We start from the raw sequence: 14,767 nt of genomic DNA, 5'->3' as shown, positions 1-14,767 counted from the left end.
TTGGCTCACTTTACTTACACCCACCTCTAGGCCAAGTTAAGTGCTTCTTCTCTGAGATCCTACAGTATATGTTGTATGCCTCCAACATAACCAGTTACCAATGTTTATGTGTCATGTTTCCATGTTAGTCAGTAGAACATTTGTTCCTTGAATCAGAGAATATATCATTTATAAACACACACACACACACACACACACACACACACACATAACTCACAAACTGCATGTTTTAGGTATTTTAAAAATCATTACCATTGTACTACCAGCAGTTAGCACTAATCTGGCACATAGAAAACATTCAGTAAATAATTTGTTGACACCTGCTTCTGATTATGATAGATTAGCTTTTGAAGGATAACTTTTAAACATATTTTGGAAGCACTGGAGAGCTACCTGAAGTAATAAGCCAGACTGAAGGGGCGAAGATCTCAGAAAAAAGAGAGCAGCAGACAACTGAAATGACAGTTCCAGAGTTACTTTTACCCTGAGGGAATCAACCACTTCATAGCAGAAGGAGGAAGGCTATGAATCTTGTAGAGGACCACAGCTTGCAAGAGATTTTGGCGATTTCCTAGGACTACAGAGACACAGGGTGTGGGGAATGTAAGAAACCAGAAATCAGAAGCAGAAGAAAGTGCAGAAAAGTGAGCTTAATTCTTAAACTGCATAGGGTAAAAGGCTAAGAATCTAAACAGAAAATCTCTGTAAAGAAGAGGGGAGCTTTCTGTACTCTGACAGTCCAGAGGAAACAAAAATGAGTGTAGTAATAGCTAGAGAAGGAAGAACCCTAGCAAACAATTGTCTGAAATACTTGGAGAGCTACACTCTACAAGTGGGACAAACCAGAGGTAGAAAAGCAGCCCAAATCAGTTCAGCCATCATGAATGAAGGTGATTATTAGTCCACACTGTATTTATTAAATGATAGGATGGACCTTCTGTGGAGGATAATAAGTCAACCACAGCATTTATAAATGTTCATATACAAGGCCTGGTTCTTGGTTTAAAAAAAAAAAAAAAAAAAGCCTAGGTTTGCCAATAACTAAGAACTAAAAATTGCCAAGAAATAAAAAAACAGAGAGATGCATACAAAATCCAGTAAGTGTAGTTACCAAACATAGATTTTAAAATAACAAGGATTAATATGTTCAAAAACTACATAATAAGAACATGAACTTTACCAGGAAACTGGAATTTGTAAAAAGATAAAAGAAATACTAGAAGAAAAAAAAGTGAAAATTGAAAAAAAGACACACACATGTATTTAACAACAGATGGGACAGGTGAGCAAAAAAGGACAAGCAAACTGAAGATGGGTCAGTAATAATGATCTAGACCAATGCATAAAAAGCAAACATTTAGGAAAATACAGGAAGAAAACAACAAAAACAATAACAACAAACAAAACTGAGACAAAAAAGACAACATATACAGAACTAATATATACATAATTGGGATCATAAAAGGAGAGCAGAAAAAATGAGGCAATAGTGATATTTCAAGAGAACAGACCAAGAACTTCTCCAAACTAATAAAAGACATGAAGTCAAGAAGTTCTAAAACCTTTAAAAAAGTAGATATAAAGAAACTCATGCAGATCACAGTAAAATTGCTATGAACCAAAGTAAGAAAAAGAAAGCACTGAAAACAACCAAAAAACAAAGACACAGTACTGTCAACAAGCAACAAAAAAAGGGCTGAAAGCGTTCCTCTCAAAAGAATTGATGGAAGACAGAAGACAATGAAATGGCATTTTTTTGAGCAGTGAAAGAAAACATCTACTACCTGGAATTCTATTCAGAAGGAAAATATCCTTCAAATGTGAAGGCAAATAAAGACATTTGCAGGGATATTTGTTGGCAACAATAAAAGACATACTGAAGAGTAATAAAGACATTTCTTCAGGAAGAAAGCACATCACAGATAGAAACACAGAAATACAGGAAGGCATAAAGGACACTGAGAATTATAAATACATGAGTAAATGAAAAGGAGACTGACCATATAGAAAATAATAATGCCACATGGAGTTTACTATAAATGAAGACTGTAATACATGATAAAGGTATCAGGTTAAATTGAGTGAAAGTGCACTGGATCATAGCATTGTCTAGGAAGTGGTAAAAATACTAATATTTATTAGGCTTTAATCAATTTAGGATGCATGTTGTATGTCTACAGTAACTACTAAAAGAAGAGTAAAAGAATATTTAATAGATAAGTTGTTGAGGGGAAAGTAGAATTTTAAAAAATCCTTTATTAATACAAAAGAAATAAATGGGAGAAAATTAATGCAATAGTTGGGTGGAGGGTGAGAGTAGAAGAGGAGAAAATAAGCAGTAAGCTAGTGAATATAAATACACACACACACACACACACACACGTGAGTATTTACATTACATATAAGTGGATTAAAATTGCAATTAAAAGATTAAGATTATAAAAGATATAAACCTTAAGCATAAGGACACAGAAAGGATGCAAAAAGCTATTCTATGCAAATAGTGACCAAAAGAAAGCAGTATAGGTATACCACCTGTATCAGACAAATTAGACTTTAAGGGAAAATTTATTACTAAAGTTAAATAATATTAAAATGTCAATCTGCCAGCAAGATTTTCAATTTTAAGTTATAGGCACCTAATAACAATTTCAAAATCTATAAAGAGAAGTAGAACTAAAAGTGGAAAAAATGAATCAACATTTTCTATTTTCTTCTCATCAAAACTTGACTGTCAGTAGAAGTGGCCTATGAATAAATACACATATTAAAGGTTAATTATGTAATATTTAATAGATTACCTCACAAGGTTATTTGCATTTAATAGGTAAGTCAGGCAAAGGGAGTTTTCCTTGGGAGTAAGGAATCAGGGAGATAGGACTTGATGTTTTTCTTGAATTCCTACCCTATACATCACCAACTACTCAGAATAAAGTAAAGCCATTCAAAATATTTAAGGAATAACCAAATTATCTCCCTTAAAAATTAGAGATGGGGCATCTGGGTGGCACTGTCATTTAAGCACCTGACTCTTTGTTTTGGCTTAGGTCGTGATCTCAGGGTGGTGAGATCAAGCTCCACGTTAGGCTACATGCTCAGCATGGAGTCTGCTCAAGATTCTCTCTTCCTCTCTCTCTGCCCCTCCCCCCTGCTTTCTCTTTCCCTCTCTCCTGAATAGATAAATCTTGAAAAAATAAAAAGAATTAAAGAGATTATTATCAACACAACCTAATTATAATTATATATATAATTATATATATGTGTGTGTGTGTGTGTGTGTATATATATATATATATATATATGAGATTATAATCAACACGATTATTACTACACGAGCTAATAATGTAGTCTAAGCTAAATGGCCCTCACAAATGTCCCCACAGCATTTTGTCCTTTTTATCCTAATACCTTATGACATTTTACTGGTTTACTTATCAGGTTCTTCCCTTAGACAATAAGATCTCTAAATGCAGACATCGTATCTGATTTCACTTTTTAATTTCTAGAGTTTTTATATAAAAGAGGGTGTACATATTAATTAATGGTTTAAATTAAATTAGTAATATAATAATTTCTTATTTCCAGCAAAATTTAGGGTTTTACAAATGACAAAATATATTGTTGCTCCTCCCTTCGCTATCCAAATAGCACAGATTTTCCCTCATATTATTTTTGAATCAACACATGTTTTTACCTTTCATTTCTTTTTAGCAAGCTGAAAAAGAATGAAATTCCAATTCAAAATTAATAAACTATTTTGCTGAATGATTAATAGTAATGTATTTGAGGTCTATTATATTTTCACAAAGTAAGAGTTCATATACTTTTCACAAATCAATATTTAAAACATACCTTTAACATGACCAGGGAGAGCTATAGCTAATTTCATTTGGGAAATGAATAAATGCTAATCATTCATATTTAGTTCAGTACTTACAGCTTTGTGAAGAATTAAGAACTTTCCTATGTTAAAAATTTACTACCATTTACTAGCATTAAATGGACTAAATGCTCCAATCAAAAGACTATAAGGTGAAAGAATGGATTAAAAAAAACAAGGCCCATCTATATGCTGTCTACAAGAGACTCATTTTAGACCTAAAGACACCAGCAGATTGAAAGTGAGGGGACGGAGAAACCTCTATCATGCAAATGGATGTCAAAAGAAACCCAGATTAGGAATACTTATTTCGAACAAAATAAACTTTAAAACAAACAATATAACAATAACCAAAGAAGGACACTATATAATAATAAAGGGGGAAATCCAACAAGAACACCCCACTTATGTTAATGGACAGATCATCTAAGCAGAAAATCTGCAAGGAACAATGTCTTCCAATGACACACTGGCACAGATGGATTTAACAGATATACTCATAACATTACATCCTAATACAGCAGAATACACACATTCTTTTCAAGGGCAAAGGAACATTCTCCAGAATAGATCACATATTAGGCCACAGAAGAAGTCTCAACAAATTCAAGAAAATTGAATCTTTTCTAACCACAGTGCAATGAAACTTGAAGTCAACCACAAGAAAAAACCTGGGAAGACCACGAATACATGGAAGTTAAATAACATGCCACTAAATAAAGAATGGATCAATGAGGAAATAAAAGAAAAAATTAAAAATACACATGGAAACAAATGAAAATGAAACAAAAGCTTTTCTAAGAGGGAAATTTATAGCAATATAGGCCTACCTCAAGAAGCAAGGAAAATCTCAAACAATCTAACCTTACACCTAAAGGAACTAGAAAAAGAACAAGAAACAAAACCTCAAACCAGCAGAAGGAAGGAAATAATAAAGGTTAGGGCAGAGATAAATGATATAGAAACTAAAAACAAACTAGAACAGATCAATGAAACCAAGACCTGGCTCTTAGGAAGAAAATCAATAAAATTGATAAACTTCTAGCCAGACTTACCAAGAAGAAAAGAGAGGGTACTCAAATAAATAAAATTACAAATGAGAGAGGAGAAATAACAACCAAAACCACAGAAATACAATCATAAGAGAATATTATAAAAAACTATATGACAAAAAATTGGACAACCTAGAAGAAATGGATAAATTCCTAGAAACACATAAACTACCAAAACTGAAATGGGAAGCAACAGAAAATTTGAATAGACTGAAACCAGCAAAGAAATTAAGTTGGTAATCAAAAAAATTCCAATAAACAAAAGTCCAGTACCAGATGGCTTTACAGGCAAATTCTATCAAGCAGTTAAAGAAGAATTAATACATATTCTTCTTAAACTGTTCCAACACATATAAGATGAAGGAAAAGTTCCAAATTCATTCTATGAGGCCAGCACTACCCTGATACCAAACCCAGATAAAGACACACTGGAAAAAAAAGGGAACTATAGGCCAATATACCTGGTGAATGTAGATGCAAAAATTCTCAACAAAATACTAGGCAAAACGAATTCAACAATACATTTAAAAAATCATTCACCACAGGGGCGCCTGGGTGGCACAGCAGTTAAGCGTCTGCCTTCAGCTCAGGGCATGATCCCGGCATTATGGGATCGAGCCCCACATCAGGCTCCTCCGCTATGAGCCTGCTTCTTCCTCTCCCACTCCCCCTGCTTGTGTTCCCTCTCTCGCTGGCTGTCTCTGTCGAATAAATAAATAAAATCTTAAAAAAAAGAAAAAAAAATCATTCACCACAATCAAGTGGGATTTGATCCCAGAATGCAAGGGTGTTTCAATATTTGCAAATCAATCAATGTGATATATCACATCAAGAAGAGAAAGGGTAAGAACCATATGATCATTTCAGTAGACACAGAAAAAGCACGACATCCATTCATGATAAAACCCCCCAGCAAAGTAGGTTAGAGGGAACATACCTTAACATAATAAAGGCCATATATGAAAAACCCACAGCTAACTTCATCCTCTCAGCTGAGAACCTTTCCCCTAAGGTCAGGAACAAGACAAGGATGTCCACTCTCACCACTTTTATTCAACATAGTTCTGGAAGTCCTCACCACAGCAAAAGACAATAAAGGAAATAAAAGGTATCCAAATTGGTAAGGAAGAAGTAAAACTGTCGTTATTTGCAAATGACATGATACTGTATATCAAAAACCCAAAAGACCCCACCAAAAAACTGCTAGAACTGATACACAAATTCAGTAAAGTTGTAGGTTACAAAATCAGAGTACAGAAACCTGTTGCATTTCTATACACCAGTAACGAAGCAGCACAAAGAAAAAGCAAGGAATCAATCCCATCTACAGTTGCACCAAAATCCATAAGATACCTAGGGATAAACATAACCAAAGAGGTGAAAAGAACTGATTTCTGAAAGCTATAAAACACTGATGAAAAACATTGAAGATGACACAAAGAAATGGGAAAATATTCCATGCTCATGGATTGGAAGAATAAACATTGTTAAAATGTCTATGCTACCCAAAGCAATCTACACATTTAATTCAATACCTATCAAAATACCACCAGCATTTTTCACAGATCTAAAACAAACAATCCTAAAATGTGTATGGAACCACAAAAGACCCTGAAGAGCCAAAGCAATCTTGAAAAAGAAAAGCAAAGATGGAGGCATCAAATTTCCAGACTTCAAGTTATATTGCAAAGCTATAATAATCAAAACAGTATGGTATTGGCACAAAAATAGATACACAGATCAATATAACAAAATAGAAAGTCCAGAAATGAACACACAATTACATGGTCAATAAATCTTTGACAAAGCAGGAAAGAATATCCAATGTAAAAAAAGAGTCTCTTCAACAAATGGTGTTAGGAAAACTGGACAGCAACATGCAAAAGAATGAAACTGGACCACTTTCTTCCACTATACACAAAAATAAATTCAAAACGGTTAAAGTCCTAAACATGAGACCTGAAACCATAAAAATCCTAGAAGAGACCACAGGCAGTAACTTCTTTGACATTGTCCATAGCAAATTCTTTCTTTTTTCTTTTAGGCAACCTCTAGAATGGGAGAAGATATTTGCAAATAATATATCTGATAAAGGATTAGTATCCAGAATCTATAAAGAATTAATAACACTCAAAACCCAAAAAACAAATAAAACAATTTAAAAATGGACAGAAGACATGAACAGACATTTCTCTAAAGACATCCAGAGGGTCAACAGACACATGAAATGTTCATTATCACATATCATCAGAAAAATGAAAATCAAAACTACAGTGGGCTACATGTCACACCTGTCAGAATGGCTAAAATCAACAACACAAGAATCAACAGGTGCTGGTGAAGATGTGGGCAAAAAGGAACACTTGTCCATACTGGTAGGAATGCAAACTGGGCAGCCACTGTGGAAAACAATATGGAGGCTCCTCAAAAAGAACTAATTAATGATCAAGCAATCACACTACTGGGTATTTACTCAATGAATACAAGAATACTAATTCAAAGGGATACATTATAGCAGCATTATTTACAGTAGCCAAGATATGGAACCAGCCCATGTATCCATCAACTGATGAATGAATACACACACACACACACACACACACACACACACACACACACATATTGGACACTATTCAGCCATAAAAAAAGAATGAACTTTTGCCATTTGCAACGAACTGGATGGAGCTAGAGAGCATAATGCTTAGCGAAATAAGTCAGAGAAACAAATGCCCTATGATTTCACTCATGTGGAATTTAAGAAACAAAACAAACAATCCAAGGAAAAAAATGAGAGAGACAAATCAAGAGACAGACTCTTAATTATATTGAACAAACCGATGGTTAGCAGAGGGGAAGTGGGTGGGAGATGGTTTAAATAGGTAATGGGGATTAAGGAGTGCACTTATAGTGATTAGCACTGGGTGATGTAAGGAAGTGCTGAACTACTGTACTGTACACCTGAAACTAATATAACAGTTTATGCTAACTGAAATTAAAATTAAAACTTAAAAATAATAACAACAAACATTTAGTAGCATTTATAAATTAATATTGCATTATAACAAATTTTAGAAGCAGAAAACATAAGTTTTCTTAAAAGAATCATTTATTGCTGATATCTTACACAATAAAAGAGAGTTTAATGTGATTACTTAGGACTTTAAAGGCCAAAAAGTTATAAGTTGTAACAATCAAATAGAATAAGATTTTTGAAATGTCTTTCTTGTCACACTCACCCAGAAGCAAGAGATAGTTTAGTTTTGAGACACTGGACATATCTGACAAATTCTACCCAATGGTATGCAAATGAAGTAGTAACTATCCAATAATATACAATACATATAAAAGGACATTTTAATTATTTTTCAACGAAGCTTTAAGTGTTCTTTTAAAAAACTGTCAAATATACAGGGCACCTGGGTGGCTCAGTCGGTTAAGCATCTGCCTTCAGTCCAGGTCATGATCCCAGAGACCTGGGACTGAGCCCTGCAACGGGCTCCCTGCTCAGTGGGGAGTCTGCTTCTCCCTCTCCTTCTGCCCGTCTGCCTGCTTGTGTTCTCTATCTCTCTCAAATAAATAAATAAAATCTTTAAAAAAATAAAAAATAAAATAAAAAACTGTCAAATATTAAACTAAATAAATACAACTATTGAACCTCTACTAGTGTCAACACAGAGTTGGAGGTTCTCAGGGGTTTGAGGGAACATAAGCAAGCATACTCCTCAACTCATAAAACACCAAAGACATATACTATGATTAGCTTCTGAAATGGGCAACCCCAGGATCTGCAGCTCATGAGCTAGTTAAAACATACTCAATACCCTACCTTGCTCAATACACTAATCTATGAGTGAATATTATTCTTTTGCCTGTTTTTTTTTTTGTTGTTGTTGTTGTTCTTTTTTAAGTAATTTTTTACTGCACTGGATTTTCTCCCTTGGCTTTGTAATAGGTTGCATCAACCTTGATAGTTTCTAATGAAGTGAGTATTTGAACAAAATTTTGTGAATTTTAGCACAAAGAACAGTAGTTTATTTTTAGAGGTCTGACTTTAAAATTAGATTGCTTGCGGTTGAGTCTTGATGTCCATCATTCCAATGGTGCATGGTACTGAACAAGTCCCTTAACATATCCATGCCTCTGTCTCCTCAAAATGTAAAGTAGGGTTAGTAATATCCATCTCATAGGGTTACTATGAGGATTAAACAAAGTAATTCATATAAAGCACTTAGAAAAGTGCCTGGCCACATAGCAAAAGTTACTTCCTAATTCACCTAGTGTTCAAACTCCATGAGGTAGAACTTTTACTGTCCAATATGGTAGCCACTAGTCACATGTGACTAGTCAAATTTATATTTAAATTCATCATAATTAAATAAAAATAAAATTTAGTTCTTAATAACAGCCATTTTTCAAATGCTCAATAACCATATGTGGCCAGTGACTAATGTATTATAGAACATTTCCATCATTGTAGAAATTAGAATTTACAACATATGATATAATAGACATAACCTCAAGAGCACAATGAAGATAAAAATGAAATAAATAATTACGAAGCAATGAGTTTTTAGTATTTGGTACATTTCTTTTTAATATGATTTATATGATTATAAGGTTATATAATTTAGTTTTTAATTTTTCATTATGGTTGTATTTAACAACGAGCTCACCCTCTCAAGAGCTGGTCCTAGGTGGCTTCGTCACATTATTGGACTCAGAAAATATGTGAGGGTTCACACAATTTTTTTTTAACCTCTGACATAGTTGTATCATCAAGCCCAAACTTTGAGATATATCAGCTACACTTGCCAACTTCCTCAAGACCTGAATAAGTGGCCCTCTATGCTTTTAAAACAGTGGTGTTCTAGGGGTCTAGGTGGCTCAGTTGGTTAAACATCCGACTCTTGATTTTGGCTCAGGTCATGATCTCATTTTTGTGGGATTGAGCCCTGTGTGGGGCTCTGCACTCAGTGGGAAATCTGCTTGAGATTCTCTCTCCTTCTGTACCCCCCTACTCATGTGCTCACTCTCTTTCTCTCAGATACATAAATCAATCTTTAAAAAAATAAAACAGTGGTGTTCAACTCCTTTTCAACTGAAATACATAAAATGAATAATTTCATATGTACACAATATACTTCCATGAATGTTGTCTGATTATTACAGAATGTTTTTAAAAAAATTAGCTAGGAAGTCAAGTAAATAGCTACATAAACATTTGGGGGGGGTGTTGATATATATCTAAACACTTTATAAACCTAGGAGATGTGAATCAATATTTATACATCTAAAATTGTCATTTTATAAAAGTAATTAATATATTTAATAAAGTTAATGCTGAACTATGTTTACAGTAACAAATCTTGTGATATTTTTTCTTAAGACTACTAATCTATACATAGTATGAGTGGAAAAAAAGTAATTTATACTATTGCTTAAACAACATGAATTAATCTTGTCCTGAAATTTAGTCAATTAATAACATCTATAAAATTTAAGAATGTTAGTAAATTAATAGTAATAAAGCATATTTTTCATTTCCTTTTTTAAAACTAGATCAGTCTTCAAATACATGTAACAAAATTACAAATAATTCATATAAAAATACTTTATTAAGTCTACATGTTTACAATATCAAAACAACATTTCCTAATAGATTTTCTTGGAGTATAATTCCCATTGTTTCATAATGCATCAAAAACTTAATTTGAGATAATTAAGCTCTTTAGGTGAGAAATATCCCTTTCTTTAAAACAAACTTCAGCTGTCATTCCATTGATTAATTTTCTAAGATATAATTTTTTTCTAAGCAGAAGATTAAAGTGCCAAAACAAGTTAATAATGGAAACAAATAGGTTAATCAATATCACAAGGGAGTAACTGAAGTATTTATAGATGCATGGAAAGTATGCTCAATATGTATTTCCCCACCATAATAAGGCCAATATACATTCAGCACATAGTATGTTTCGGGCTTATACTAAGCCATTATGTAAGTTATCTCATTTAGTCTTCAACAACTCTGTTATGGTGGTACAATTATTATTTCCATTTCTCAGATGCGGAAGCCACTTTCACAACGTAAGGATTTTATCCCAAGACCATTCTACTCCAGAGCCTGTGAACTCTTGCTGTTACTGTCAGATTTTTATAGGGATTTTCAGTAAGAAATCATTATGCCCATATAATATTTCAACAGTAAATGTGTAAATGACAAAACTATTACATGAATTTCTCTTTTGTAAGTCTAATACTCATATAATAGTCAATTAATAACAAAGGTGGTTATACTTAATAAATTAAACTTGCAAACCAACAACTGTTAAAGTGTTTGAAAGACACTGCACTACACCATTTGGTTTCCCAGCATGCTATTCTGCAACTTGAGAAACTGAGGTGTTAACTGCAGCAAGAGGAACACGATCTTGTACTCAATCAAAACAATTTATATTTATATCCTTTTAAAAGTGTTCCTTTTCCTACCAATGCACTTAGAGTATGTTAAGATTATTTTACTTTTCATCAGTAGCATATAACATTTATAGAGCCCTAAAATAAAACAAGCACAGTGTTACATAAAACAATGAATAAAGCTCTGAACTAGCCCCAAAGGAGCTAGTTAGGGGCTGATTAGTGGATTTACTGCTATTGAAATTATGGTTGGACACCAGTAACTGAGCATTGACTATCTTCTACACGCTTTGTTAGGGATTTTACATATTTTTTTTCCCACTTAGCATAGCTTGCAATCTGACTTTCTCTATGGGTTATAAAGTAATCACAGTGTTTTTTCCCCCTCCCATCTGTAATCCCAGGGTATAGGAAAATTCCACCACATAGTAGGCATCCAAAAGATTTGGACGAATTTCAAAATTGCTGAACTTCTATGACAGGCTTCAACAAATGAGTAACAGTAACCGAGGGAATATAGCTCTTGCTCATGATACAGAAGGACAGTTTTTTTATCAGTGGATGTTCTTCTTGAGGAACTTTTTAAAGAGGAGATTTCCTTGCATAAATCACCTTGTGATTTCTGACCTTTCACTCCTCTGAAAAGTGTATTTCTTTCATCACTCCAAATTGACTTGACTTTACTAGCATTTTGTCCATAATTTTCACATTATTTTGAAGCAATGGAGAGATTATCTTGATTATATAAATGAGAAGACTGACACAGAGACCATGAGATTTACCCCTAAGCCTCCTCACATACTGCAGACAGAATAATTTTCTAATCATTATATAGTGCTCTCTAAATGAAAAAGGACATAACATGGCAAATGCAAGCATATTTACTAATTCTGGTTGTAGGGTAACTCACTCTCATTTTAATCCTTCTTACTTTCTAAAATGGCACATAATGAAAATAAACATAAATGTTTGGTAGCTATAATTCTTCCTCAATTACTCTATTTATTCCTATTAACCAAGCAACAGCAAAAATAAACTATGACAAAATGAAGACAAATAAAATATTCTTGGAAATTCTGGAATACCTCTGTAGTTGAAGGATGAATTGTGCGAAGGTGGTTGTATTCTGTGTACCTCTTAAGAGGTTTATATTTTTGTGAGCATTTAACTTGCTTTCATTATAAAATAAAACATGATTTCTGATAATTCCTAAAAAGATATTTCATCTGTGGAGGTCTAAGAAAAATCTTAATAAAAGTAACAGATTTTTATTTTGCTGGTTTCAGTGTCCTTGACTTATTTATTAGCAGTATGACAGTCTGGTTACCTTTTGAATGTTTTAAAGAAAGATTGCTATTTGTGCATCCAAAGTAAGTTACCTCAAATTACATGCCTTCCAAGAGAGGCTTCTATGTAATTTTCTTTGTAACTTGCTTCCTTTTGTAAAAGAAGTGAAAGGAAATACTGAGTACATACTATTCACTGCAGCCATCCTTTGAGAAGAAAAATTCTTAGGCTACCTGACAGTTTTCTTCCTAACACTGAACAAGGGACACCAAAGAAGGAACTTTGTTTCAAACGTATGGGAAAAAAGAAAAACTTCATGTCACGTCAACTTTTCAGTTATCAAAATTATTAATATATTTGTAATTCCTAAAGATCTTATTCCATTTATTTCTTATTATTAAGATAAACATTATTGTGAGACATTTCTGGCATGGTAAAAATATCGTGTAATTTGAGATCAGAATACTCTGTTCCATTCAATTTCCACTTTAATTTAGTAAATATCTTTACATACCCTCTATGCACTAGAAAGCAATATGAATAAAACGTGGATCCACTAGTAAATAGCTCTCTGGGTAACAGAGTATTCACATGAATTAAATACAGAAAAAATATTACAATCAACCTGTCCCTTGTAGGCTTCATTTTTATATATGGTGCTCTTGGAGCCCATGAGAAAGAAAACTTACTTAGAAGGAGGGAAAGATAATACCTAAGCCAAATCTAAAAAAAAAAAAAAAAAAAGTCACATGTTATCTTGGAGACGACTTCATCTCTCTAAATGTCAGCTCTAAAATTAAGGAAGTAATAATTATTTCAGCAATTTATTGTGAAGACTGAATGAATCAATGATGATAACCTCCTGAAATTAATGTCTTCTCTTTATAAGGCACTCTCCTAAGTGTTTAACATTTATATCTCCAGTCCTAACAGTCTTCAAAGTTAGGTAAGATCGCTCATTTTATAGACAATGGAACTGACATCTAAGTTATTATTCTTACATTATAGTTCATATTTTTATTACGTATATACTGCATGTTATATTTGGGATTTGAGGCTGCAATTGAATTAAATGGTTGAAGTTGACCAAATACAATTTGAAAACATAAGTGTGTACTTCAGGTATGAGCAAATTTACTGATCCAAAACCATATGCAAGTTCAAATTAACAAACCAGTACGCATACTCTTTTACCTTCAGGATTTGCTCATGCTATTCTCTGTGCCTTGAATACACACCCACTCTTGACTTTGGTGCATTTGATGAACACCTTTCAGGACCGAGTTTAAATTTCACTTTCTCAGCTCAACTTTCCCTCCCTGCTAGGCTATCTATTAGGTTTTCTAGCTACTGGCTCCCATAGTACAGTCTCACTACTCCCTCAGCACTTCATTGTAATTTGCTTGCTTAATTGTCTTTCTTTCTTACTAGGCGGTAAGTTCCCCAAAGGCTAGTATCATTCCTATCTTGTTCATCACTGTATCCTTTGCACCCAGACATTGCTTAGTACCTAGTCACTTGAATGTGTTCACAGTTAGAGTTGGAAACTAAAGCTGCCAGGGACCAAGCAATTCATGTTACTGTTTGCTGGGGATGGGAGGCTAGCAAGGAGGCAAGAGGAAGTGGTGGTGATATGGTGGACTAGAGAGATCCTCCCCAGTCCTATTTGCTTCTGTTGATTATTCCGTATTTATATGATCTGGGGGGAAACAGCAGTAATAATTAACTATGGTGCCAATGCTACTACAAGTAGCATTACAAGTAGTAGATTACAAGTAGTAATCTGCTTACAAAGCAGATTAAGAAAATAATAAGAAAAAAACAGTAATTAGAAGGCACTAACTAAAATGCACTGGTTGTTATATGATAAGCCATACAAGCATTTATTAAAATATTTTCAAGGAGCCAGCTTTCTGTTTTGTAGATCATCTTTATTTTTGCTTTTATGTTCTATTTCATTATTTTTCTATTATTTTCATTTCCTTTCTTGTACTTTTTTAGAATTTACCACCACTACCACTACCACCGCCACACCCATCCCCACTCCATTTGCTCTCTTTCTAGCTCCTTAAGATAGATATGGCTTTATCTTTCCTGTTATACACACTTAACACAATAAATTTCCACATAAAAA

The 14,767-nt window shown here is 33.5% G+C and overlaps 1 protein-coding gene across 3 annotated transcripts in view; it reads right to left on the bottom strand.

Moving 5' to 3' along the window:
* The window catches only part of DPYD (dihydropyrimidine dehydrogenase), a 788,358-nt gene that overhangs the window by 537,668 nt on the left and 235,923 nt on the right, over window positions 1–14,767 (bottom strand). The window lies entirely within an intron of this gene.

Source organism: Ursus maritimus, unplaced genomic scaffold, assembly GCF_017311325.1.
Source record: "Ursus maritimus isolate PB19 unplaced genomic scaffold, ASM1731132v1 scaffold_12, whole genome shotgun sequence".
Classification (NCBI taxonomy): Eukaryota; Metazoa; Chordata; class Mammalia; order Carnivora; family Ursidae; genus Ursus; species Ursus maritimus.
This window is presented reverse-complemented; position numbering and strand designations above follow the sequence as displayed.